The 25,087-nt window shown below is 37.1% G+C and overlaps 1 protein-coding gene across 3 annotated transcripts in view; it reads right to left on the bottom strand.

Moving 5' to 3' along the window:
• The window catches only part of dlgap1b (discs, large (Drosophila) homolog-associated protein 1b), a 100,258-nt gene that overhangs the window by 55,700 nt on the left and 19,471 nt on the right, over window positions 1-25,087 (bottom strand). For all 3 annotated transcript variants that reach the window (XM_087789953.1, XM_087789952.1, XM_087789954.1), the window contains exon 2: window positions 11,289-11,375. The gene's annotated coding sequence lies outside the window, so the exon portion shown is untranslated. The remainder of the gene's footprint in view (window positions 1-11,288; window positions 11,376-25,087) is intronic.

The raw sequence follows: 25,087 nt of genomic DNA on the forward strand, positions 1-25,087 counted from the left end.
ATTTAAGTTTTTGTTTGTAAAGAAAGTGCTTCTTGACTTCTCACCTGGGTCTTCAACTTAGTGGTATTCATTTCAGCCGACATTGTTCCGTCTGCTGGCTGCTGAAGCACAGAATGTGACCTAAATAAAAGGCCCGTCCGCTGATACACAGCAGCATGTTTGTGGCACAGCTGTCTGCAGCCCGGCACTAAAGCTGAAAAGCTGAAGTTGGGTCACGCTGATCTGCCCGCTCTCCACGTACACACACTAGCTCACTGACGTACAACGACGCACTGGGTCTGACAGGCTCTGTGTCCCGGCTGAATTTGGACGACGCTGCCTTGTGAAGTGCAGTTTATCAACAAGGATCTGCTGGTTCAGCTGCATCTGTCAGTTGCAGCTCACAGTGACGCAGAGAAGGCTTGTGGACGGCTGTAGTTACGTATTATGATGGTTGTCTAACATGGCCTGCTGACCCAGTCATGCACTACACTATCTGGTGTAACATTGTCACAGGTCTGTAGTTTAAAACCCACCTGTGGAGGGTTGTAACCACAAGAGCATGTTCAGTTCAGCAAAATGTAGAGATAGATACAAACAGGTCCCGACTGACATCTAGTGTGATTAAAACACACAACACAAAACATTCTAATGACTATAAAAAGGTTGATGACAGAAATCTCCTTGATATACCATTACACACATATAACTATACATACCCGAATATTATCCACTTCAGGATTTGGAGCAGGTGAGAAACAGTAAAGCCACAGCAGCTGTTATTGTGAGTGTGCGTCCATCATAAACAGACCGACAATCACACACGTTTCCGTTCAAGCCTACTTTGAGTCATTAACCTTTTATTGATGAGCCGACGCCACCAGCAGGATCCCACCTGCACATTTTAAATCACGCAACTCCTCGAAGGTTTATGTCATCTAGAATGTTCTAACACCACCTGGATATATGGTAGAAAGCAGAGGCCTTTTCACACATATAGTTGTCATTACCCGAGTGTGAGTGACATGTCAAATACTTGGTTTAAATTAACTGTTTTTCGAAAAGTATAAAAACAGCTTGAAAACAATAAACTAGATTTTTATTTTTTATTAACTACATATTGTACTATTTTACATTAAAGTATGTTGCATTTTAATGAAAGCGTGATAGCGGGTTCCAGAAAAAAACTAGATCTCAATCATTAGATTGTTGGCTGATGTATATTAAATCCTGCAAAAAGAAATACATACATTTAAAGAATCAAAATACTAGCTTCTTCTATTTTGAGATCAGAGATCTACAAATGTTGAGACGTGGTTCATCTAGATTGTGTTCCCACTTGGAGGGAACAACAAAGTGGCCAGAATCATTTATTCATGGTGGTTTGGATTTGCAAATGTAAAAAGTGAGAGCAACATCAAGTGAAATGATCTTTGCGGGAGTCTGCTGTCGATGCTGAGAACACTGACGTGTCTGTAGTCGGAGTCTAACTCCGTGCCTTCATCAACATCAAATGATTGCTGCGAAGAGAAACTCTTGGGCCCGTTCAGGGGCCGCCATGCTACAAAATCCCTCTCTCTTAAACTGGTAGTGATTCCTCCAAAGGTAGAAATCATTACCAATCTGGTCTCCAGGGGGGATCAAATCACCTCCGCGTGGCTCACTTTGAGAGAGTAAATGGCAACACGTTTGTGAGAACCAGCCAGAGAGAAGAGTGCAGCAATTTATCTTCAATTTCCTGGTGAAGATGAGTTTGCTCTTCGATGCCGACTGTTTTTGGTTCGATGCTACAGGTCAATGTAAGCTAGCTGGCTTCGAATAAAGACAATCAATAAGATAAAGTACCTTGTTTTGTACTGAGTTTCTCAGTATGTATCTTTTCTTTCTTTACGTGCAGTGATATTCTCACCTCATAGTGAAATAGGCGCGCTGAAACTGCAGCACAGTGAATACACCGTGTTCAATGAATGGAATTCCGTGTCAGTCTTCATTAAGACTTTATTGACGCTTCTCTCTGCAGGGCTGTCTGTGCCGAGGTCTTGTCGTAGAAGAATCGACTGATAGATTTGTTTTCTACATTCAAGCATGACACAGATATAGGATCAGAACACACAAATGCACACAAACATCATACACACTTGAATGCACACAAATCATTCAGTATGTTACTAATAAAATGTCTTTTCAGCACACAATTATTCAAAATGATTTTATAGCGATTATAATTTGACTAAATATTGCAATTGCCAATAAATATGCGATTATTTTTTCAATATTCTCTTTTTATGCATTTTTTCCTTTAATAAAATTAAAAAAAAAAACACTTTGCAGTGAAATGCATTTCTTTTTGATTGTTAAGATAAAGTTATTAAGCCATTTTTAAGGTTAAGGCAAATTAAACATACATTGAAATAAAGGGATTTAGACATTTAGTTACTTTAATTACACTTGCAAACAAACAATATATTCAATGCAAATACTTTAAAACTCAGAAAAAAACCTCTAAAAGTCTGATGTAAACATTTATCTGTCAATAATAAATCACACGAACGTCAGTGCAAAGTAAAGAAAAGAAAACACTGGTCTACTACTTTTTATTACTGGTCATTTTTGCACAGTTTTTCACAGTATATCATATTTAAGTGCATCTCCTGTCATACACATTAACATATTGTAATTTACACAATTTGAATTGTGTGATTGTACAAGGTAACAAACTTTGGATTAGCACACGCACATTCAAGACACGCCAGCAGCACGTCTCAATCAAATTTTACGAACCAATGTCAGGATGTAAACGTGTTGAAAACACTTAAGTTTTTTCTTTCATTCATCTGAGCTTCATCATCATATTACATGATTGTTCGTGTTTTGTCAAATCTAACTAACCTGTTGAATCGAGTTGCAGTCGTACAAAGGTTTGAAGAGTTTGGTTATGAGTGGTGATACTACATGTTGTTGAGACACTGGTAGCATTTTATCCACACAGTTGACATATATTGTTATTTTTTAGCTTCTGTAGACGTCAGTGATCAACGGGTTAAAGCATGTTTTCTCTTGCTTGTTCTGTCCGGCTGCGCTCGGTGCCGCTCTTAAGTAACACTTAAATTAAATAAAATTGCAACCTTTGCGATATATTTATCAGATTTTTTAATATCTGCTATTATATCGTGAACGAGATTACCGGTAATCGTTCAGCCCCATTTGTCACGTTAATTGAGAGTCTGTCTTTTTTGTGAGCCTGGTTCTCTTAAGGTTTCTAGTCAATAAACCTTCTCACTGCCTCCCTGTTGAAGTGTTCCAGTGTAGGGAGGAAGCCCCAGAAAGGACCTAGAACACACTGGAGATCATTCCTCATTTGAAGTTGGACCACCTCTATTCCAGGATGTTTTTGAAAAGTATTTACGAGAGTCGACACCTGATACTTTCATTAAAAGTCTCCTTTGAGGAAAGTGAAATGCATAAATGTAAATGTATACGACCCAAAAGTCTGCGACCCCCCCAGTGCGGAAATTGCTGTGCAGCGAGTGAGCGTTTGGGTGACACCAGGAAAATGCTCAACTTTGAGGGGAAGTGGCACTTAATAATGCAAAACATCAACTGCCCCTTCAAAATAAGGGGCATGAATAATTTAAACTGTCTAGTCGGAGGAAGACAATTGTCATTTCAGGACAGATCAAAGGAAGGCCAACCTTAACTGTGCAACATTAAGTGTAGAAAGGATTAAGTTGTTCCCGCAAGCAAATAAAAACACAGGCCTGACGACTGTTCACTTATTCTGAGGAGCCACATTTGTCAAACAACTATTAAAATCCTGACCTGGAATATATAAATATTTGAACACATGAATATTTGAGCGAGAAAGTGAATGCACAGGAGAGCTGTGGAGGACGTGTTTATCGTGCGTCTTAAAAATGTGTCCCTCAGAGAAAGAGCTTAATTAATCTGCATTACGAGAAGGTTAGGGTCCCTAAAGCCCTCTTTGTTCAAACAAATGCTAAGTAATAGGAAAATAACTATTTCATTGCAAGGATTATTGCTTTGGTTTATATGACTTTAATACACTTTTATAAACTTTAACTGCTTAAGTTGTAATTTAGTGCTTATTTTAGGTCAACAAGAATAAGACCTTGTTTGATAACTGTTGGAAGATGTGTGAGGAGTTTGAATGGAGACATAATCTTCTACTTGTGATATATATTGCAACTGCCATAGAAGTTCATAAATCGTAAAACATCCATACACCCCTAATGCACAGTCAGGTCAAAAATGGTCGATTTTATATATACTGTATATATACATACAGTATATTAAAAGACTGGATTACGATCTCTAAAACAGCATGACAGGTGGATTTCTGACTCTTACACATATTTGATATGCTTTTCTTTGTCTTTCATCTGGTCATGGTAAGGTTAAATGAACTTTTAAGGAAAGCTTAAACTTCAAAATCTAGGCCGTATACGGCTGGTTGTGAGCAAGAGCGTGTCACTGTGAGTCCATTTGTCAGACACAACCGTGACAGACGGGCCAATTAGTCTGCTGGTGACAAAGAAGCTGTCTGGTAGAAACTGCAAACATCAATTCATCCATGAAGTTTTTATTAAGCTGCCAATACAGTCGACACACGGCAGTGAGTCAGCAACAATGTTGGATATTCAACGATGATTGTCTTTGTTTTTGATGCAGTGGTTGTAAGACCTTGTGTTATCTACTTCTAGATAACAACATAGTGACAATAATAATGGTGTAGGATGACACTTAGGACTGACATTAAACTATATAAAACTTTGAATAAGATGTTTACAAATCATAAACAAACAAACTAAAACTGTACTTTTGCAAAATATTTTGAAAGTAAAGAAACAAAACTTATTTCTGTAATGTTTAGAAATGGGCTAATTTACATACACTTTCATTGTAATCTCTCATTTTTATGATCTAAAAAACACTATATCAAATACAGAATACAATTAAATCACTAAAGAACTTAATGTGACTCAAGTGACAAGAGTCAAGAGGGTCATGGTGTTCACATTTGACAGCCAGGCTGTGAGTGTGCCGCCCACTACTGACTAATTTAAATCCAATTTGGTATTTTATTTATTGCGGTAAGTCTTTTTTTTTCTACGATCACAGAAGTTATTTGAATAATTTCATTGTAAAATGCAAAAAATTGTTTTCATATGGATGTGTCAAATTAGGCTTTGGCAGCTTAGTGGACAATCTTGGTGATAATCCAAGTAAACAATGTAATGGAGATGTTTCAGGGTGTGCGAAACAAGTCTAAGATGATTAATAGTTATTGACTCTTAAGACATCAACACAGAAAGAAAAGTTTGATTTCAATCTGAAGAGCTTCAGTTAGTACTCAAATACTCTCCTTCTCTCGATTCCCTTTTTAAATAAAGTTGGTATATTAATGCAACTGACCACAGCAAGTGGACATGGATTCGGTGCATCTCCATGGAAACCAATGTTGTTTCTCTTTGAAAACAATCGGTTTTCACTTCGACTAATGAGAACTGGGGTGAAGCAAATTGCTGTGGGATGCGTGTTGTGGATAGAAGGAGCAGCTGCGTTTTCTCATTTTGATATGATCTCATCACATGACAATACTCTGGGTGGATTGAAGCAATCTTTCATTATTCAGAAGCGTTAATATTTAATATACGCGTTTGGAAATTTTGACACAGCGGTCACGAGGATAATATTACCGTAGACTGATGTGTTAAATGTTTTTAATATCAGAGAAACAAACAATAAACAAGTGATTGAAGGAATTACAGCGTTTAAAGAGGCAATGTGGGGTGATCTACAGCCCACTTTTGCTGACCTCCCTGGGATAAAAAACAAAAATCAAATTAAGTCAAATAATTCTCAATGACAAACTCATTTCTTTTTAACAAATACATGCATAAATTGTTTATATCTTCATTGGTTGTTAATCTGATTGAGAAAAGTGTTTATCCAGCTCCAGCAGAATAAAATAAAATAATCCCACATAATAAGCAGCGTCTGTGTATGCTGTAAGTCATATTGGAAATCCATTTTTTGAGATGGTAAATCTCCGCTTTTGGAGGCGCACGTTGCAAAGCCCAGAGTCAGCCTCCCTGTGAATGTTCTACCCAATCCCAGAGCAGCATAATCCATCAACACAAGCTGTGGTCCATATGTGATAATGCTCCTAATGTCTGTTTGCAGCCTCTCTCCTCTCCTTGTGGCATTTCTGCTGTGCTCTTTCACTTGCGGCTGATAATAAATGAGCTGCTTCTTCATTAACTCGCCTATTCCCAGTAATGTTTCGCCTCTTGAACAGCACAAATAAAAACCAAACATCGTCATTTAAACTTCACAAAAACCAACTGGATTTATGCATCTGCTGTTAGAACGAATGTACGGAAAGATGATCAGTTTCTCCTCCTATTGCCACTCAAGTGTCACAGCATACCATAAACCCAACAGATTCAGATAAAAATTTACAATACAGTCGGAGGACTCACTCGCTAACGTCAGTCAGCATTAGAGTCAAAGTGACGCCTGAGGCAATTAAAGAGTCAGGTGACTCAGAGTGACTGATACAGTTCATTACAAGTGTGGAAACTAAGTTGCCCTTGAGTGCATTCAGCCACGGTGATGGTACAACCAATAAACCAGACTGCTGAGCTACTGCATACATCAAGGACTCGTCTGAAAGTGAGTCTAAAAGGGCCGGAGCTCTTGTTTATCTCCTGTAGTTTAAAATGATTCCTGTGACCATCTATAGAGCTACATCTCAGAGCTGATGGTACAATTTTGTGTGGTACACAGCATTAGCTACCAAAGCTTTACTTTGAAATATTATCGCCTCTTTTCTTTTATTCAGCTCATTGATTGACATGACCCTGCTGCTTTGTTGACATCTAATTTCTCTCACAAGACAAGTGTCTGTCTGACATGTCTCTGCTGGGCTCAGGGTTAAACGTTTTCCGTGCTTCGGAGCTAGCTCAATAGATCTTGCAAATTTAAAGTTGACAAGCTCTTTTATTGGTTAGATTTTGTTTGTTATATTTTTTATATAAAACACTTGGTAGAACAAATACGTATAATTGCGAAAGTGGATTAAAACAAATAATCGCAAATATTACCAGCCACTGGTTAACTTACTTCTTACTTCTTACTGCTCAACAAATGTAAATATGTCAAATGCAATTCCCATTTTACATATCTGAAGATAATCCTATTTTAGCCTGTCAGATAATTTCAGGTGTATTACTATTGACCACTAAAAGCACTCCCATCATTCTTACTATGAGTCCCACGATGCACTTCAACGGTTGTATCTCTTAACTGTAAATGGATTCTCAAGTTGTCTGAAACTACTTCGGTCCATAGGTCATCATCGCCCGACTAATTGTGTTGACACTGAGTGATGTTCAATGTCGCAGAAACAGAGAGCTTATTACAACACTTTTCACAGTGAGTCACCGCTAATCAATAACTAATTTTCCAAAGCAGGATGAGCCTTGAAACACACGATCTCTTGACCATGTAGACACAAGACGGTAATGGCTGTCAAACACACAGTCTTCTCCTTGACATTGCCCAGGCAAACCAGCAGTTCGAAGGATATGGTTTAGAGTTCATTAAATTCTACTTTGTCATTTCTGTACATGGCTTTCCCAGCTTAACCCTAACCCCATAATATGCACATGTCCATTAATTCATATCAATACATGACATTTCTTTGAGTGCACAAAGTATAAATTGTGCTTCAGTGTGATGTTGGTAGCCATTGTGAATTGTGTTTCTCAAATGACTCGGGATAACATTTCACATAATGGTCTCAAACCTAAATTGCACCAACAACTCGTTTTATGTGGCATTATTTTCCTGAACCAAAATAAAATAGAATGATTGGTCAGTGTTCGAAATACCCGTCTGCAATTTGCAGATCGATTTTTAAGATTGCAGAAGAAAAATTAAACAACCTGTAATTTTGCAACCAAGTGGCGCTGTAAAAAATCTGTGCAGCACAAAGCTGACTTTGTCTTCCAGCTTCTACAGTAACTCATTCAGGTTCCATATAAGGGTATTGGGGGTTAAAGTAGAGCGACATTAACGTAATGACGACAACCAAATAAGGGCTGACACCAGTTTCCCATCATATTTTGTCACTGACAAAAACATGAAGAAAACATACCTTGTCATATCTCAAGTTATGGGTTGCAAAGCTATATATGATGTTTATGTAAGCATATTTAGCTGGAAAAGATTGTAGTAAATAAGTAAGTAAGTAAGTAATTGTATGGAGGATTTGTGTATTTGCAGAATTCTTTTTTTAAATTGCAGAAAAAATTGGAGACATTCTTCAATATTGCAGGATTGAAAAAAAGTATTTCTTCCACTGCTGGTAAAAAGAAGAGCGTTAAGAGCATGGAAAATAAATCTTACCATAACGCTGAATCAGCAGTACTCAATACAGCCAAAGCCAAAGTATATTATTAAAATTAAAGTGGGAGTAGTTCAAATGTTATCCTAAATTATTGCCAAAACTTAAATAGTTAAAGAGAAAACTAGGCGTTCCTTTGGCTCTAATAACCATGCCTTGTGATGCTCACTGACTTATTTAGGTTTAGAGGCCTGTAAAGAAATAATGCCACTCGTATGTACACACAATGCCTTTGATGTACAGTAGATTATCCTAATCCAGTCTTTTCCTCTAATCTGTGAATATCAATGACCGTTCCCAACGCAAAGAAGGAGAGCTACATTTGCAAACTGTCAGTGATGCATGAAATCTCCAGCTGGATGTTCAATCATTCAATTTCCAAGGCCTGTTCACTTCCCTTCTCCAGCGAGACATCAGGAACACCCACTTCTCCGTCCTCTTCACTTCACAAACCCTCCATCATCTGTGATCATCCTCTTCAATCCCTCCTTCCGGCTATCAAAGCCGCTCGTCTGTGATTGCAAGTGTCACTACTCTCCATCCCCTTGACTGCTAGCTAGCGCATCATCGCTACGAAAAACAAACAAACTCTATCTAGACAAGGAATGCTGCCTGAATAACGAAAAATAATGCATGATAGGAATAATGTAAATCATTCTCCGCTTGTGTACTCCTTCTCTAGAGTCCTTGACTCGGTTTTCAAACCACATTAAGTAATTTCAATTGGCCTCTGATGATCCCGACCAGTTTGCTACTAGTGTTCAATAGTCACTGTAAATCCAAGACTTTGGCAACCCTAGCACGAGGTCTTAGTGGGTCAAGGCGGGGCTAATCTACAGCTGATCCAGATATGTTACCATGTATAATTAGAAGTCAAGAACCTGTAGTAAGGTTAACATAACAAACCCACTCTGATTATCTTAACTCTACGAGGGAGAATGGGAGTTTACAAGCTGGCCGGACAAACTACCGACCGTGAGGATCCAGAGTCAGTCTTCGATCCACTCATATATAGTATGTTAACAAACAGGAGAAATGAGGCTCAGCATGTCTTAATAAACCACAAACTAATAAACACAATTACCAAGCAGGGTTCATTGGAGGAGCTTCACAATTCATTATGTCTCATCGAGGTTTCCAAAAGTATTGTTTCTGAGGATCATCACTAAGGGGCCAGGACCACCTGTTCTGCTCCATGAGGAAAGTGGCAGCTAAAACATTTATATAATTCCTGCTGTATTCATTAATAATGACTGAAAGGGCTTTTTAATTTTTGAAAAAAAAATCACCAGATCTGCCAAGACACTCTTTTTGGTCAAGTTCCCTAAAAAAATTAATCTATACAAGTGAAAATAAGCAAATACAAAACTCTATATGGACCATCATGTCCGTATAGAGTTTCACTAGTTCAGGGCTCAATGCTGATTCTGCACTATGGTAAGATGTATTTTGCATGCACTAAACAAGCATTTGTTGCTGTTCATGCTGTTTTATTTTTGCTGTTCTTTATCAGTAGGTCAGTCTGTGAAAATATATGCAGATATTAAACCAGTCTGTGTATTGGTTGGGGATCTCTGTCGTAAGTTATGTACGTGAATATACATAGTACAGAGACAATATGCATAATAACGATACACAGTTATCCTGTTATTACACTGTTTCTGTCATCACGTTACCTGACCAAAAAGCAAGGCAGATTTCTGTGAGTTTTGCTTATACATTTTTTTTATACAAAACTAATTTTTTGTAAAATCTGTTAAAATACATATGTAATAGTTATTTTTTTAAAGTCATATCTGAAGCGTTGATTCACACCAACCACTCTCTCTCACACCGGAACTCTCACAATTTAGCCCAAAATTATAGAACATAACAAACATGTTCAAAGTATGCTCTAGATGAGTGTGAGAAAAGGTTTTTTTTGGATACATTTTTATAAATTTTTTTTATAAAAGCACCGTTTGAGAACAGCCCCCATTTCTCAATATAACTTTGGCAAAAGTATCAGATAAGAGGTTCAACATTGTCATCCCTTGTTCTGAGGCAAATTTCTAATTTAACATTGTTTATCTTAATTTAAAATAAAACTTTAACACAATCTCTGTTCTCCCAAGTACCCAAGGTTTCAGTTGAATGTTGCTAAATGATATTTTCTTAAAAAGGTTAGAGCATCTGTAAAAAATCTTTTGACGATAAATTGATGTCAACAACCTTTTATCATAGGACATGAAAGTAATTAAATATATAAAACTATATTTATTGTCCATTTAGATGAATAAATGCCAAATCTTGATTGATACGTTATATCATATCATATTCATGAAGCAACTACTGGGTTCCTTGTAGTCCTTGAAGACTCCCAGCTTCAATCTTTCAAAAACTGTTTCTCACAAACCTGCTTTGATGTGCTTAAAAACATCTTGTTTATCCATTCATTCATTCATTATACTATTTACAAGATGTTTACCCGTTTTCCATTCATTGTTTTTTATTTTGCATATTCCCTTCATTGATTTCGTCTGTTCATAATTAGTTTGAGCACCATCAACTTCTATTAAAGGCACAAAACCGCCATAATAACAGAAGCAATGTTGAATCAAATTGAGTTTAAAGATAGATTTCTGATTCAAATAGTTTAGTCAGTGAAGGTGTGATGTCATGGGTTATGTCATCACACCAAAAGCAAATGTTTAGATATGGTGTTCAAATTCATAACTGCATTTGAAATTTTTCAGCTTTTTTTCAGGATTTTCAGGTCCTGAGGTCCTGAGGAAAGGTCAGAATTCAACTCCAAATGTGAAACAAGTTCCTGCTGATCTGTCCATCACAATGAGAAGTGAGAAGTAAAGTATCATCATTTGGAAAAACTGAAACTGACCTTGCTCAACGTCTGAACTTAGGCATCTTCTCAGTGCAGCGTAGGATTCTGGTCTTCAGGACCACCGTGGGTGATCATCTCTCCAACCTGAAGAGCATCAAACAGAATGACATTTTCATCACAGACTGTCAAAACACTCCAGCAGCTTCCCGAGGGCTAATGTGCGAGTCCGTGTTTCTTTCTATCATGCTGGGTCAGTGCTTTCTGCATGTTTTGCAGGTCAGTGCTGCGAGTAATAGAGAACATGCTTGATGTTTCTGAGACAGAAAGGCTTTGACCAACGTGACATGCTTTAAGAATAAGGCCGTCATGACGCAGAACAACGTAAAGGCTAAGAGGAAACACACACCTATCATTGGAGGTGATCTAACTTGGTGCTTATTTTGAGTGATATCTTATTTCATTCTTTTGTTCTGTAATGACACCACAACAATTCTGATGTTGTGTTCAAAATTGGCAGTAAAAGTTTCTGATTCTAATTTTTCTTCGGAAATTGTAGTTTATAATCTTTGACACAATAGCAGGACATTGTTTTTATATTTTTAGTATTTTATCTTTCATATATCATGATATTAAGTTGATGAAATATCTTGCCATATATTGAATATCCCAGATATCATGTTTCATGATATTATCATATTGTGGTTCAAACATTTTCAATCGTTCTGAAGGTAACAGACGACACGAGCAGCATCCGTTGGTAAGTGAATGAGAAATGCTTCAATGACCTTCTGAATATTGGTAGGAATTTTCAATTATCCGTTTTTATTACATTCTTTTGAAAATTTTATTTGATTGCTCCAGAAGGTTTTGTGCTGATTTCAGGTAAGATTGTAAGAATCAACCTTTACTGTTGTATCCACGAAAACATCTCTAAATCAGTGCTGAAACTGTAAGCACAACAATGATGCAAAAAATGGCAGTACAAATCTAACTGACTTATTTTAAGTTAATTTTTAAATTTCCAGTTATTCATCTTTTTCTCGCTCAAGAATTTCGCATCACCTTTGTTAACCTGTCGTTAACCTGGACATTCTACAGAACAGACTCTGCCGACAATTTACATACTGGACCGATTTATCATAACAATTTGAATCTGAGCCAGTGTTTAACAAAACGTCTTCTTTGTTGATCAACCCAAACAACCCACTGAGATGTCAACACCTATTAGGCAGGTCTGGTTCAGGGCGGGGACACGAACCAGATGGTGGTCTGTCCCGCTCTGTCCAGGTGTGTGTGGAGAGGATTTGGCATTCATAATGGTGCAGGTCAGAGGGAGGACAGTTAGTCCAGCAGGACATCTCTGCCCTTGTTATCAAGCTGGTAGACCACCTTAGTTGTATTTCTGCAATCGTTCTTATTTTGTTTGTGTTCCTCTACTTTTCTAAAAAAAATTGTTTACCACCAATTCATTATGAAATCAATTAATCAAAGATAAAAAGACATTTTTTAAATAAAAGGCAATAAAAATGTATTTTTTCAGCCAAAACATTGGGCTTGTAAATTTTTGGTTCATAAAATGTACATATAATGTATGTACATTTTTTTCAATTAAGGCATCAAGTATTCATGAAGCCATTTAAAGAGGTTACATTTTAAAATGTTTGTAAAAATGTGAAGTGACAAAAGCTCCTAGTTTACATAGCATAATAAAGTACTTTATAGGAAGTCAAACAATTTAAAACTAATTCAAGCAATGAGGCAATCTTATATGAAAGAAAGGTTAAAAATAAATAATTAAAAATAAAAGTCAGGTAAATACAATTTGACCAAAATTTGATAGTAATTTAGATTGTTATAATTTTGCAAAAGTCTCCATTATATTGCCTTTTAAATTTTCATTGATGAAAGTGAGTAACTTACATCATTAGGTCTGACTTGTGTTTGTGTCTGAAACAGATTAATGTTTCATTGTTTTGTTCCAGTGTCTGACTCTGAATACTTCAATGTTAACCTCTTTATTGAAGCTATTGAAATAATATACGCATCATTATCATTAAAATAAACACTTTTTAATTATCTACTCATCTTCAACTTTGAACGTCATTCTTTTGCTGAATGACTAGTGGTTGAATTGAGAGTAAATATAATGTCACATAATGAATAGAAACCTCTCTTGTAATGTCATACTCTAAGTGGATTGTTTGGACGCTGGCTACAGTCACACTAACCAAACTCCCTCAGTCCTGAACACACCATTGTGCTACGAAGCACTCTCATGATTTAGAAAGTGTTTCAAATTAAATGACGAGTTCAAAATTCCATCCAGTTGCAGTCAAAGTGGAGAATTCACATCTGCTTTGTCCTCCTTTCACTGTCAATCATTTCACCTCTGCGGGGAAGATTTTCAATTTCACACTCGGCTGAGGTGAATTATGCACATGTAACTTAAACACAAACCGTGACAAATGTGGCAGCAGTTGGAGGAGAGGAAGAAAATCGATCACTTTCCTGCTTTTTCTCAGTTATCTTTGCATTTTGACATTTGAAACTGAATTAGCTGAACGCCAACAAATCAATGAAACTACTAGAATTACTATTGAGTCAAAAACCTTTTCTATTGATCAAACATTTTTGGTCCCGCCTCCTTACAGGAAGTAACAGTGAGACAGATTATCAGTCCAAAATAAAAAACACACATTTTTCAGCTCTCAAAAAGAGTTTGGTTAAAAAGTACGGAGCACACTTTGTGAGAGTCGGAGAAATTTATAAATGTTTCCTGAAAAGAGAAAAGTTTTCTTCCACAAAATTAATAAAGCTGAGCTGGTGACCTTTTATATTGGGCGTTTTTACTAGAATAAAATAATGTTCAATCAATATGTGGATCTGGAAGTTTGAACTTGATTTATTTATTTGGTTCAGGTCAGAGTCGAGGTCACAGTCAATACTAAACGGCTTAATACATGTTCCTCTGCGATTAATCTCAATGTAGAAGCATGTGTCCCCTGGAAACCATCACAGTCAACCAGCGGAACAAACCACAACAGCCCGAGAGAATCTGTGAGAGCAGGAAACAACCGTCTCTCCGTCACCCTGTGGAACATGATTGACGGTACAATCAAAAAATGAGTTCAACTAGAAAATATAATCCAGTTTTTTTAAAAACGAAATGTGCAGACGTGTGATACGGAAGTCTGTATACATGAATCTTTCAGAACACAATCAATGAAGTTAGCAATACATAAAAGATGAGGCACAGCTTGACCTTTGCTCCAGGAGAAGGGAGGAAGTGGGCGGGGACAGAACCGCTGCAGCCCTTGACCGAGGGAGATGGCCATTTAGACACTGTCATGGGAACCTTTGAAGTTTTGTCAGAGAGGGACATGCTGTGGATCAGCTCGCGGCTCTGCTGCATTAACTCTCATCACAATGAGTCAGCAGCCGCACCAGGGAGCCGCCGACCCGTCAGCGTGAAGCATAATCTTTACAGCACAGGGTCATTATTCAAACTTCAGCAGCGATTATCCATTTCCACCCCTCCAAGACTTCACACCACAGGCCCCATGTTGGAATTTGTAAACATAAACAGACCAGTGCCGTTAAAAAATGTCTTCAAGTTTTGAAGGTCAAAGGATGAACGATATTTGCTAAAGTTGATGGACACGTATCAGCAGCTCTAGTTGTTTTTTTGACACAATCTGGTAAAGATAATAAGAATGGCGGGACAAGTAGAAAGGTATTTACAGCAAAAGAAAGACGATTAGGAGTGAACTGACCACTCAATATTTTGGTTTGTCTGCAGTCCCTTAAAAGCGACGTTGCCACAATCGCGTGGCTTTACTTTTTGAGCTTGTCTGACCCAAATTTCTGTAGCCAGGCTTATCCCGTCACTGGGAACCAGAGTTTACTGCGGCATCCCTGAAAAGCCAGAGAGCAGAAGAGGTGATACATAATGGATGAAGGAGGATACGAGTGAGAGGTGAACTTTGCAGAATATTATCTCTTTAACCGCTGTGTGGCTCTAACTATTCAGTCTAGGCTATGGTTGATGTGTCCAGAACTCAATCCAAAGATTTCTACTGTCATTATTGTTTCTGTTTGTGCCTTTGGCTAGCTTTTTACAGGAACAATATCTTTAAAAGAAATATGTATTTCTCCTGTTATTTAATCAATACAATCTTTAGCTCACATGTTGCACGACTTAAATGGTAATGATATATTTTCATTGATGCGACATAAAAGAATTATCAGGTTTATTTATTATTTTCACAATAATAATTTGAAGGATGTTTGAAGATTTCCACAATGTTCACAAAAAAAAGAGTTGTTTTTTTTTGCTAAAACTGGTGAACCAAGGTAAAAACACAAAGGGGGCCATTTAAAGATATATGTGATAATTGAATAATAGTTTATAATTGTCCTTTGTGATAGACGGTTATATAATTAAAACAGTTTGTACAGGTCAAAAACATCAAATCAGCCCCATCCCACTATGGAGTACCCCAAAGTTCAGTGTTGGGTCCGTTTCTGTTTCTGATTTACATTCTTCCACTTGGCAATATATTCCGTCACTTTGGCATACAGTTTCATTGCTACGCTGATGACACTCAACTTTATCTGTTAATTAAACCTCAAACTCAATGAAAATAAAAGGGAAATTCTCCTCATCGGTTCCAAGTCCACGGTAGCTAAATCTCCACCCCTCAGTATCTGCATTGATGGCTGCTCAGTTCCCATCTCTTTCTCTTTCCACTCTTTCATTCACAGCTCACATCAACAATAGCATCCACACAGCTTTTTTCCACCTACGCAAGATTTCTCAACTCTGCTCATCTCTGACCCAAGACTCCACACAGGTTCTCCCTCGATGCTAGCATCATTACCCGTACAAGATCTACAGATCACATCACTCTGGTCCTCATCCAACTCCACTGGCTCCCCATACAGTGCAGAATACAGTTCAACCACCCCCCCACCCCCCCATACCTGAGTGACATGCTCCTCCCATACACACTGTCCAACTTAAATCCACCCAACTTAAATCGCAGCTCCTCAAAATGGCTTATTCTTTGTAATAATTTATATGTATTTGACTGTTTATTTAATGTGTATTTTCAATGTTTTTATTGTACTGCTATTATCCTGTGTAAGGCATCCTTTGGTTTCTTGAAAGGCGCCATCAAATAAAATGAAAAATTATTATTATTATTATAATAACTTTGTTTATTCAAGGTACAAAGTTACTTGTGAAAAATGAGGGAAAGAGGAAGGAAACAAAGAACAATCTTCTGCTCTTCTTATAGTACATAGTAAATAAATGAGTGTTATCCAAAGTGGTCTCACCTTCTCTACCCCCCGCCGAGTTACGATAGAGATTACAAAAATGGTGACCGTTCTGACATTAACGGCAAAAACCAGAAAAGGAAAGTAGATTTCTGTTTCTTAAAAATAGTCGTGACAGGGACTCACAGCACACCAATTCCAAATCAAAATTCTAACTGTGAAAACGGTTTGAAAGTTATTTTGGATAATTAAATATTTAGCATATATAACTCTAGCACTGTTTTAAATATATCAGTTAAAAGCTATACAACATCTAAACACACACGTGTGCCTCCCTCAGGTCAAAGACAAAAAAAGTTTTACAAATAAAGACAAAGAAAAGATTATATTAAATGTACACCACAAAATACAGAAAATAAATAGTGTTTGATAACTTTACATTTTTATAACCTATGTGGGAATGTATTCCGACACCGCTTCAAAAATTGCCACATGTTAAGTTCTTTAAGAACGGACACCCACTGACACATTCAAGGATAAAAACCTGATTTTAACCGTTTCTAAAAAGGACTTCAATACTTTCCTTCCATTTTATCATTCTATGTTCACGTGCTTCCACAGAGAGACAAGAGAAAACTAACAAAGGACCAGCAGCTCTGGCTGGGCACCAAAGTTTTGCTGATCAAGTTAAAAGCCGAGTGTATCAAGGAGTCAAATTCGTTCTGAAGAGTTGAACACACACTTCAGGCCTATTAAATGGATCAATGGATTACTGTGAGCCGACATCTTTGTTGGCGGACACACACACCATGCCAAAGGCAAATGAAAGCTGCCTCTGCCTGCTCACCTACTATACATGCCTACATGATGTAGAAGTCTTAGAACATTCCAGACATTACTATACTTATACTTATTGAAATATTGTAAATGTAACATTCATGCTTTTATGCGTTTCTACTGTGGGCTCTGAGGTTACAACTGAATTCTTATTGTACTCTAAATGTTTGGTGGAAGCATCAAGGCATTGGATTGGAGTTTGGATTAAGGTGAATGTTGAAAAGATCTGACAAAAGATTTTCTTTCAGTCAGTAAAAGTCTGAGTGAGTATTTGGAAGAGCAGAAGAAGAGAAGAGGATTTACTAAGAATTACATTTGGTGGTGTCAAGCACATGAGCATTGATGAGATGAAAAGCATGAAAGTAAATTAGCGTTTTAAGTTTTCCTGCTTTTACGTAACAAGTTTGTGTTCTTAAACTCTTAGAAAGGGCAGGAGGATATAAATTAGCATTTAAAGCGCAGGTGGTGAAGCAGAGAGGCTGACAGCTCCCCACCTGGTCATCGGGACGTCCAAAGGGCAGATATAATGAATTCACAGTTTTTCAAGACAGAGGTACAACTTGACGACACATGATAATTTGTTAAAACAATACTCTCCACTAACTGAGATGTTAGCTTCATGAATACATTTTTTACAAACAAAAGTAATTAAGAATGAACTGCAACTGTGTTTTATCATGTGGGTAAAATAATTGCTTTCAGTTCAGAAAATCCTTGAAGACAACATTTGAAGAAATCAAAATTATTACATTACATTCTCTGCAAGACTGGTATTTGAAATCCAACTTTAAAAAGCACTCAGAGAGTGTAGAAGATTCTCAAAGACAATGTTATTTTCCTGCATTCATTTTATATATATATATATATACATATATTTATATAGTTCAATAATTTCTTCAAATAATTAAAATATAAAAAGAACCCTAGTGGGTAGGGCTGGTACCAGTACCAATACTGACAACTTCACTTCAATACCAGTTCCTAAACAATACTTTTTTCAATACCAGATCATTTCAAGCAAAACTAGATTTACATCACACATAGTTCAGATGTCATGTTACAGGAAAAAACAAACAAATTAACTTCCAGTGCAAAAGAATGCTTGTGACAAGTTAATCTGATGTTCACTGCTTTTGTTACTTTTCAGGGGGTTTTTTTCTTCATTAAAAATAAACACACTTTCAAGTTTTGGATATCAAAACACAAATGTTTCGATACCCGCATATGATACTAGCATAAAAAGGATTTTGGTGTGTGCCACAAAAGAACCAAGTTTTATACTCAGCCCTGCTAGTGGGTTTCGCACAGTAGCCTTCCCTCAAGAGATAGTGACCAATCCTTTAGAGATTTGTGGATCCAGATGGTACCCAAGCAGAAAGACTACCACATAACCTTCAGACACAGAACCAAGTTGACTTATCTCTCAACTTGTTATGTCATTAATTAAAGCTCTTCAAACTTAAATTAATAACACATCTTGCCTTAACCATCGACTAATTTCTCAAACTTGTCGGCCGTTATCGCGCACTCACGATCTCATCAAGCATCGGCCCTGATGAGCGCGGATGCAATTAACGTTACACAGGTGAGCAGTCAAATGAGATTAGTTTTTGGTGCTTGTCCTTCCTCTCGCAGCCAAAGCTGTTGACATGACCGTGTGTTTGGGGAGTTAAGGAGAGGCTGTACAGGATGAGGCAGCGCTTCGCAAATTAATGGCGGTTCCTAATTTGCTTTCATTATATTGAAATTAAAACAAAATTAAATTAATTGTGTAGGTTGTCATGAGGACACTTATACAGATTAGATATTCATGTTTACTTGTTAATGTAACTCTCACACACATTATGGAAGCCTTTGGTTCACCGGATATCAACAACGTGTTTAATAAAACGTTGGCGTCCACACTGTGTAGAGTCAAGGTTGAACAAAAGTAGCATTCATTCAATTTCCTGACCATCTGAAAACAACTCTATACAACGAAAGTTTCATGAGAAACTTTTAAAGTTAGTACATTAATAATTAAGATTATGAGATTAGAACACAAGTCATAAATAATAATCTAGCGACCAGATGTGGCTCCCTGGACGGCCCTACAGAGTCTCCTCTGCATCTCACAGGCAGGAGAGTAAAGGAATTTAAATTAAACTTGTATTTATTACCCTCGACAAATTGCTGGTGAGTTTGATACAACAGGACACAGTAATAGAAGATTTAAGATCAACTTTTTCACTTAATATTTGAACATGTTTTTTCTGTAGCGGTCTTTGATGAGTGAAATGGGGGTGGGCAATAATTGACCTTATTGTGAGTTGTGTGATGGGCTATCATGCAAAAAGAAAAATAGCCTTACTGTGATCAGTAAAGAAGTAACAAGGATCAGATGAAAATAAATACCAAATAAATTATTTAAGATACATGTTTTAAAATCAACTTGTAGGTATGCCATGTCATTACAAAAATGAGCAACAATAGTTATTTAGCCATTTCTGGTACATTTATTTGTAAGTATAAAGTAAAAAATGCATTTATGAAAAAAACATTTTTTTGCAAGAGAAAAACTCATCAAAAAGGACAGAAATCAAAAGCATGGTCCTTAAAAAGAGTTATATTTAGACTCGAGGTTGCACTTTGCCCAGGGCTGGGTAGGAATCTTCATTTTTTACAAACCTTATTAAATTAGTTTCTGTGCTACTAGGAAATAAAACAACATCCACAAGGCAGCCAGAAGGTTATCAATTTTTGAAAAAGAGGACAGAATTAGATTTGACTAGTCAGTGTCTCTCTAACACACTTCCTGAAGCAGCAGTCAGTTTTCATTAGAAGACAATATCACTTATATTGTTGTCAAGAGCAGAGGAGCAGCCAAACAACTGCATGAGGTGCCTTCAATTTGTCAGACAAGACAAATTAATCTGAATATAGCGGAAGAGGAGTAGTCCTGATTCGTTATGTGTGACAGTGTTGTAGCGAGACAGGAAACGTGAATATTAATAATAATATTAAAAGTCACTCGTGTCCAATATTTTTGTGATGCCTCTGACTTCATATTGTGCTTTTATTGCATTCAACTAGCTTAATATTGGTCACCATTTCTTCTATTCACCTTCAGAGTTTCACCCTTTTTAACCTGGAATGTGTCCCAGAAGTTCTCCACCTTGGATCAAATTGTTAAAAACTTAAATACAAACTGCAGTTAGTATAAGATGAAACAGTACAGTCCAAGCTTTTGCTGCAGCAGCTGTAGCTCAGTAGGCGGACAATTCGAGTCAATAAAATATGAGGTCCTGGGAGTTGAGCCATGAATCTACAAGGAGAAAAAGTTTTGTCTCCTCTCTGAACTCGGACAGTGAATTTAAACGAGTACAGAGTCATTTTACTGAAAGTCAACCACTTTCTGGAGAATAGCGTCGACTTCACCGTCAGGCTGATCCTAAATAAATCGTATTAAATATTGTACGTAAAACTATGTATAATCACAGCCTGTGGAAATTTATGAGAAAAGATTAAACATTTTATTTTAAAGGTTAGACAAAAAAATGTTTTTTTATTCTTAAAAATGTATTAACCGATTTAATGTTGTTTTTGATTATCTGTAGTGTAATGATGTAAACTTTCCCAATTAAATTGTATTAAAAATTGTGGTTTGTCTCTTATACATATGTATAGCCACGTTATTATAATACACTAATAATGGCAACTCAAGCTTACACTAGTTCTGCTCAGGTTTTGCTCTCTGGACTCTCACACAACAACAAAAACCACTTCTCTAAATGACAGATGATTTGTATTACAAAATGTTTGTAAGTCTTTATTGCATACTGTCTTGTCACGCATCTAAATGAGTAAAGCTGTTTTTTTTTTCTTTCATAAAATAAATGTTCCTTGATAAAAATGACAGGTTAAATAAGTATGCCTGTCATATTTCTGATGTTCATCGTTGGTAACAATTCTTGTTCATTACTAGAAAAGGTGATGAGTCAGCATCCTATCTGCTGATGGTTTAATAATCTACTACTATAGAGGTCCGTGACATGAATGTAAAGACGGCAGGTGTGGAAGTAGAGAAAACACTAATTGACCATCTTGTCTCTTGCCTCATTTTTCCGTCTCCTTGTACACGGACGGCTATCATCTTCTCTCCAAGAATATGGCCTCCACAATCTTATTTGTGACATTTCCTACAGCCATCCTCGCTCCTCGGCCCTCTACCGTGCATAATCTGTTCTTTCTCGTCCTCAAAGTTATTTCCCCTGAAGTCACGCTCTCTCCATCTCCTCTCAACTCGTCTTTGTACGCGGCTCAGTGGGAATAACGCAGGCCATCTATCAGAATGTTTCCAGAAAAACTGGAGGGCAATTTTCTGGACCTGGCAGAGTGTCAAGCCTTTGGCTGTACTGTAGTCTGCCGTCTTCGCGAGAGGAAATCTGATAAACACAGAGTTTGCTGCTGCAGCAGAAGCCGTGCGAGAGGAGAGGAGACACCGGCGCTCTTTAGTGCATCAGCAAATTTAAAATACTTTTTTTGTATTCTACTCGTGGCTACATTCAATCCAAATGTATTTAAAGTGTCAAATCATAACAGTTAACTCATTTTACAGTTCAACTGAAACTATATGGGAGAAAAGAAAAAAAAGGTCCCAACATTAAAAACAGAAGAATTAAAACTACTGTATATGGGCTGAAGGTTTAAATGAACCCTTGTGTTATCTCAGGATCAAGGTGACCCGAAGCCCTGAAAACAAATGTGTGAGTATGCATTAATGAAAAGTCAGGGAGGTCGCTCACCTTGACACTACAAAAGGAATATCACAAACACATTTGTTTTCAAGGGTTAAAGAAAAACTTTAATACCAGAGACTGTGTTTGTTGACATTCTGTACTTTGTGAAGATGTGAACATCATATTCATCTGAAACATTCATTGTTCTCCGTACATTGATTAGACCATTAGTCCTGTGATGATCTTTATCACCACATGTACACATTCTCCACATGGGATTGACATGGGTGAGTGCGGTGCGATCGATATGAGCCACTGAAGTATGGGACACATAAAATCTACAGAAAAACAAATCTTGAGCAAACAAAAATATCAACCAGAAAACTTCATATTTAGAGTGAGTGGAACACACAATACTTTTCTTGAGTCCATAAGGTAGAAAAAATGGAAATAACTAAACTAAAACAATGTTTTTGTAAAAAGTTATTATAATTCGGGTTATAATAAAAAGCCATTTAAACCGATTTTGTCTAACAAAAGCCCAAGTCCGGCTTCTTGCCCCAATAGTCTCCAAAATTCCATCAAGGAAACAATGAGAGTAAAAATCTATAGGGCATCATGAACTCTGGTAGCCAACCAAAGAAAGGAAAGGCCGAAGATATTAACTTTGTTCATGTGGCATTTAATCAAGTAATGTTCCCAGTGATGCCTTCATGAACCCCTTCGAGGGTCAGATTATTCAAGGCTGAAGTTTTTTCTCATGCATGAACTGATTGTTTAATCCCTCGCTGACTGTTCACAAAGTTTGCTGTATTTTACCAAACAACGGAGCCAACAGAACCCGACACCTGGTTTCATGTGATAACAGTTCTCTTCCTTTAGAATGAAAAGCTGAGAAGAAAATGCATTCAAATGTTTCTCTAAAAAATGGCAGCTATTCGTGATTAAGTGAAAACACAAGCGAGGAAGTGCAATCAGAAGTCATCAATGAAGTAATCCTGCTGTAATTAAGAAACTTGGATTCAACATGCTGCATTTACTTTCCATTTAATTCCTTATTACCGTGTGGGATTCATTTAACACATAGTTTGTTGAATTTATAATCTAACAGAGTTTATTTCTGTCTGCTGCAGCTGACATTTACAAGTGCATTGATCATGGGTCAGATATAAACTGTCTGGATGTATTGGCCTCACGGCTCGATGGTTCATATCATTTTAAGGTCAAGATAAATGGAATGTGAAAGGAGTAAACTGGGTGTGGGCTGGAGGAGAGATTTTTTATTCTTGCCCTTATTTCCCTTGTGTATATCTATGTAAAACCTCTTTTAGTGTCTGTCATAACAGCTGTAATGGAGCGTTTAAATGGGCGGAGGTCATGACAAAGCAAGGTTGATTTTCCAATTAAAAGACAGCTTTTCCAATTAAAGCTTGACCTGCTAACCAGAAGTGTCGATCAAATAGTAAATGAAAACACATATGACTAAAAAACTATTTTAAATGTAAAAAAGACCAGAGTTGTATGGTGGCGCAGTATTGTTCAACTAGGAGGAAGACACAGGGCAGACCCAGCACATGCGATAGAAATTGCGATGCTGTCCTGTTAGAGACCCAGTATTCAACGCGGACAAGTTTGACTAAGGGAACTATTACACTTTTCTTTACCTACATTTTTTATCTTCCGAAAACAAGTCACCACTGAGAGGTCTTTTTGTTTTTGACAGAGATGATCCGAGAAGGGAAATGGGCTCAAAGCTACACTACTTTAACTAAGTTTAAATTCTCGATTTTATTTACATGTTTGCCCTTTTATGATCACATATGATCCCTTCGGCTTTTTTGAACAAGACTGGGAATTTTAAAGAACTAAACTCAGTTTTAGGCCAAATTACTAGAAGATTTTCAACAACAAAAGTGATAAATAAAACTATTTGGACCGTAGAGGTGAAGAAAAAGAGAGAAGACATCTTGTGATCATTTACAAAAATGGAAATCATAGGGGGACGGAGCATCTGGACCAACATTTGGACGAGTTATGGCATAAGGACAGATGCGTGCGACAGCTTCGGGCTGCGACAAAATGAACAAACGGATTACTTGTAGCGGATAGAAAAGGAGGATTGTGTGAAACTCAGAGAAGAGATTTAAGCTGCACGTAATCTAAGACAAAATTTAAAGACCTGGATAAGTCAGAGGATAAAAGTTAATGAGTTCCCCTGCTGGGTTACTCCAAATCCTGCCAAACTTAACCAGCCAGAAGACGTTTGTATTTCATGAGCAACTTTCACTGCAAAATCTTTATGATCAAGGGCTGGATGAGACTTAAAATGACAAGATGTTTAAATGATGTAATGCATATGACCTGACTTTATTTTAAGCAAAGGGTCATGATGAGGTGAGGCCCTTTCGGATAATATACTTGAAAAAGTGATGAGTCTAACAGAGTCTAGAGAAGAGTGTAAGAGCCTCTGCACATCATGCCGTTTGCAGCAGGTCTACACTCTGTAGCCTCGAGGTTTAGTATCATGCCAAACGGACACGTCTTCCAAGAATGCAATTCAGGAGAAAACATCTGGTATCTGCTTCATCAGCAACCAAACTTTATCTGCATGTTTAATAACCTTAAACCTTCCGTCCTGCCGTCTGCACATTTTAAGCCTTTTCTCTGATACAATGGTTTCATCTTTACATCCCCCGTCATAGTTCTCACACGAACGTCTTAAATTGTGGACAATATTATCATATCCTTTTGGGTCACTTGAACAGCATCCAATATAAAAATGTGCTTTATGTATGCACTGGTGCATGGAACCGCTAAGGTTAAAAAATTGTTAAAAGGTCAAATTTAATGAATTAAATCCACCCATTAAGAAATCTACACACTACCCTCAAACATTTCTTTTGACTCAGTTTCTAAAGGGAAAATTACCTTAAATGAAATAACACTATAATAATAAGGTGTTTATGTGCATTTCATTAGTAGGTTCAAGATCACAGTGAATAGATTGTTTTTACACAAGAT

This window comes from Callionymus lyra, chromosome 4 (genome assembly GCF_982586985.1).
Source record: "Callionymus lyra chromosome 4, fCalLyr1.hap1.1, whole genome shotgun sequence".
NCBI classification, from domain to species: domain Eukaryota; kingdom Metazoa; phylum Chordata; class Actinopteri; order Syngnathiformes; family Callionymidae; genus Callionymus; species Callionymus lyra.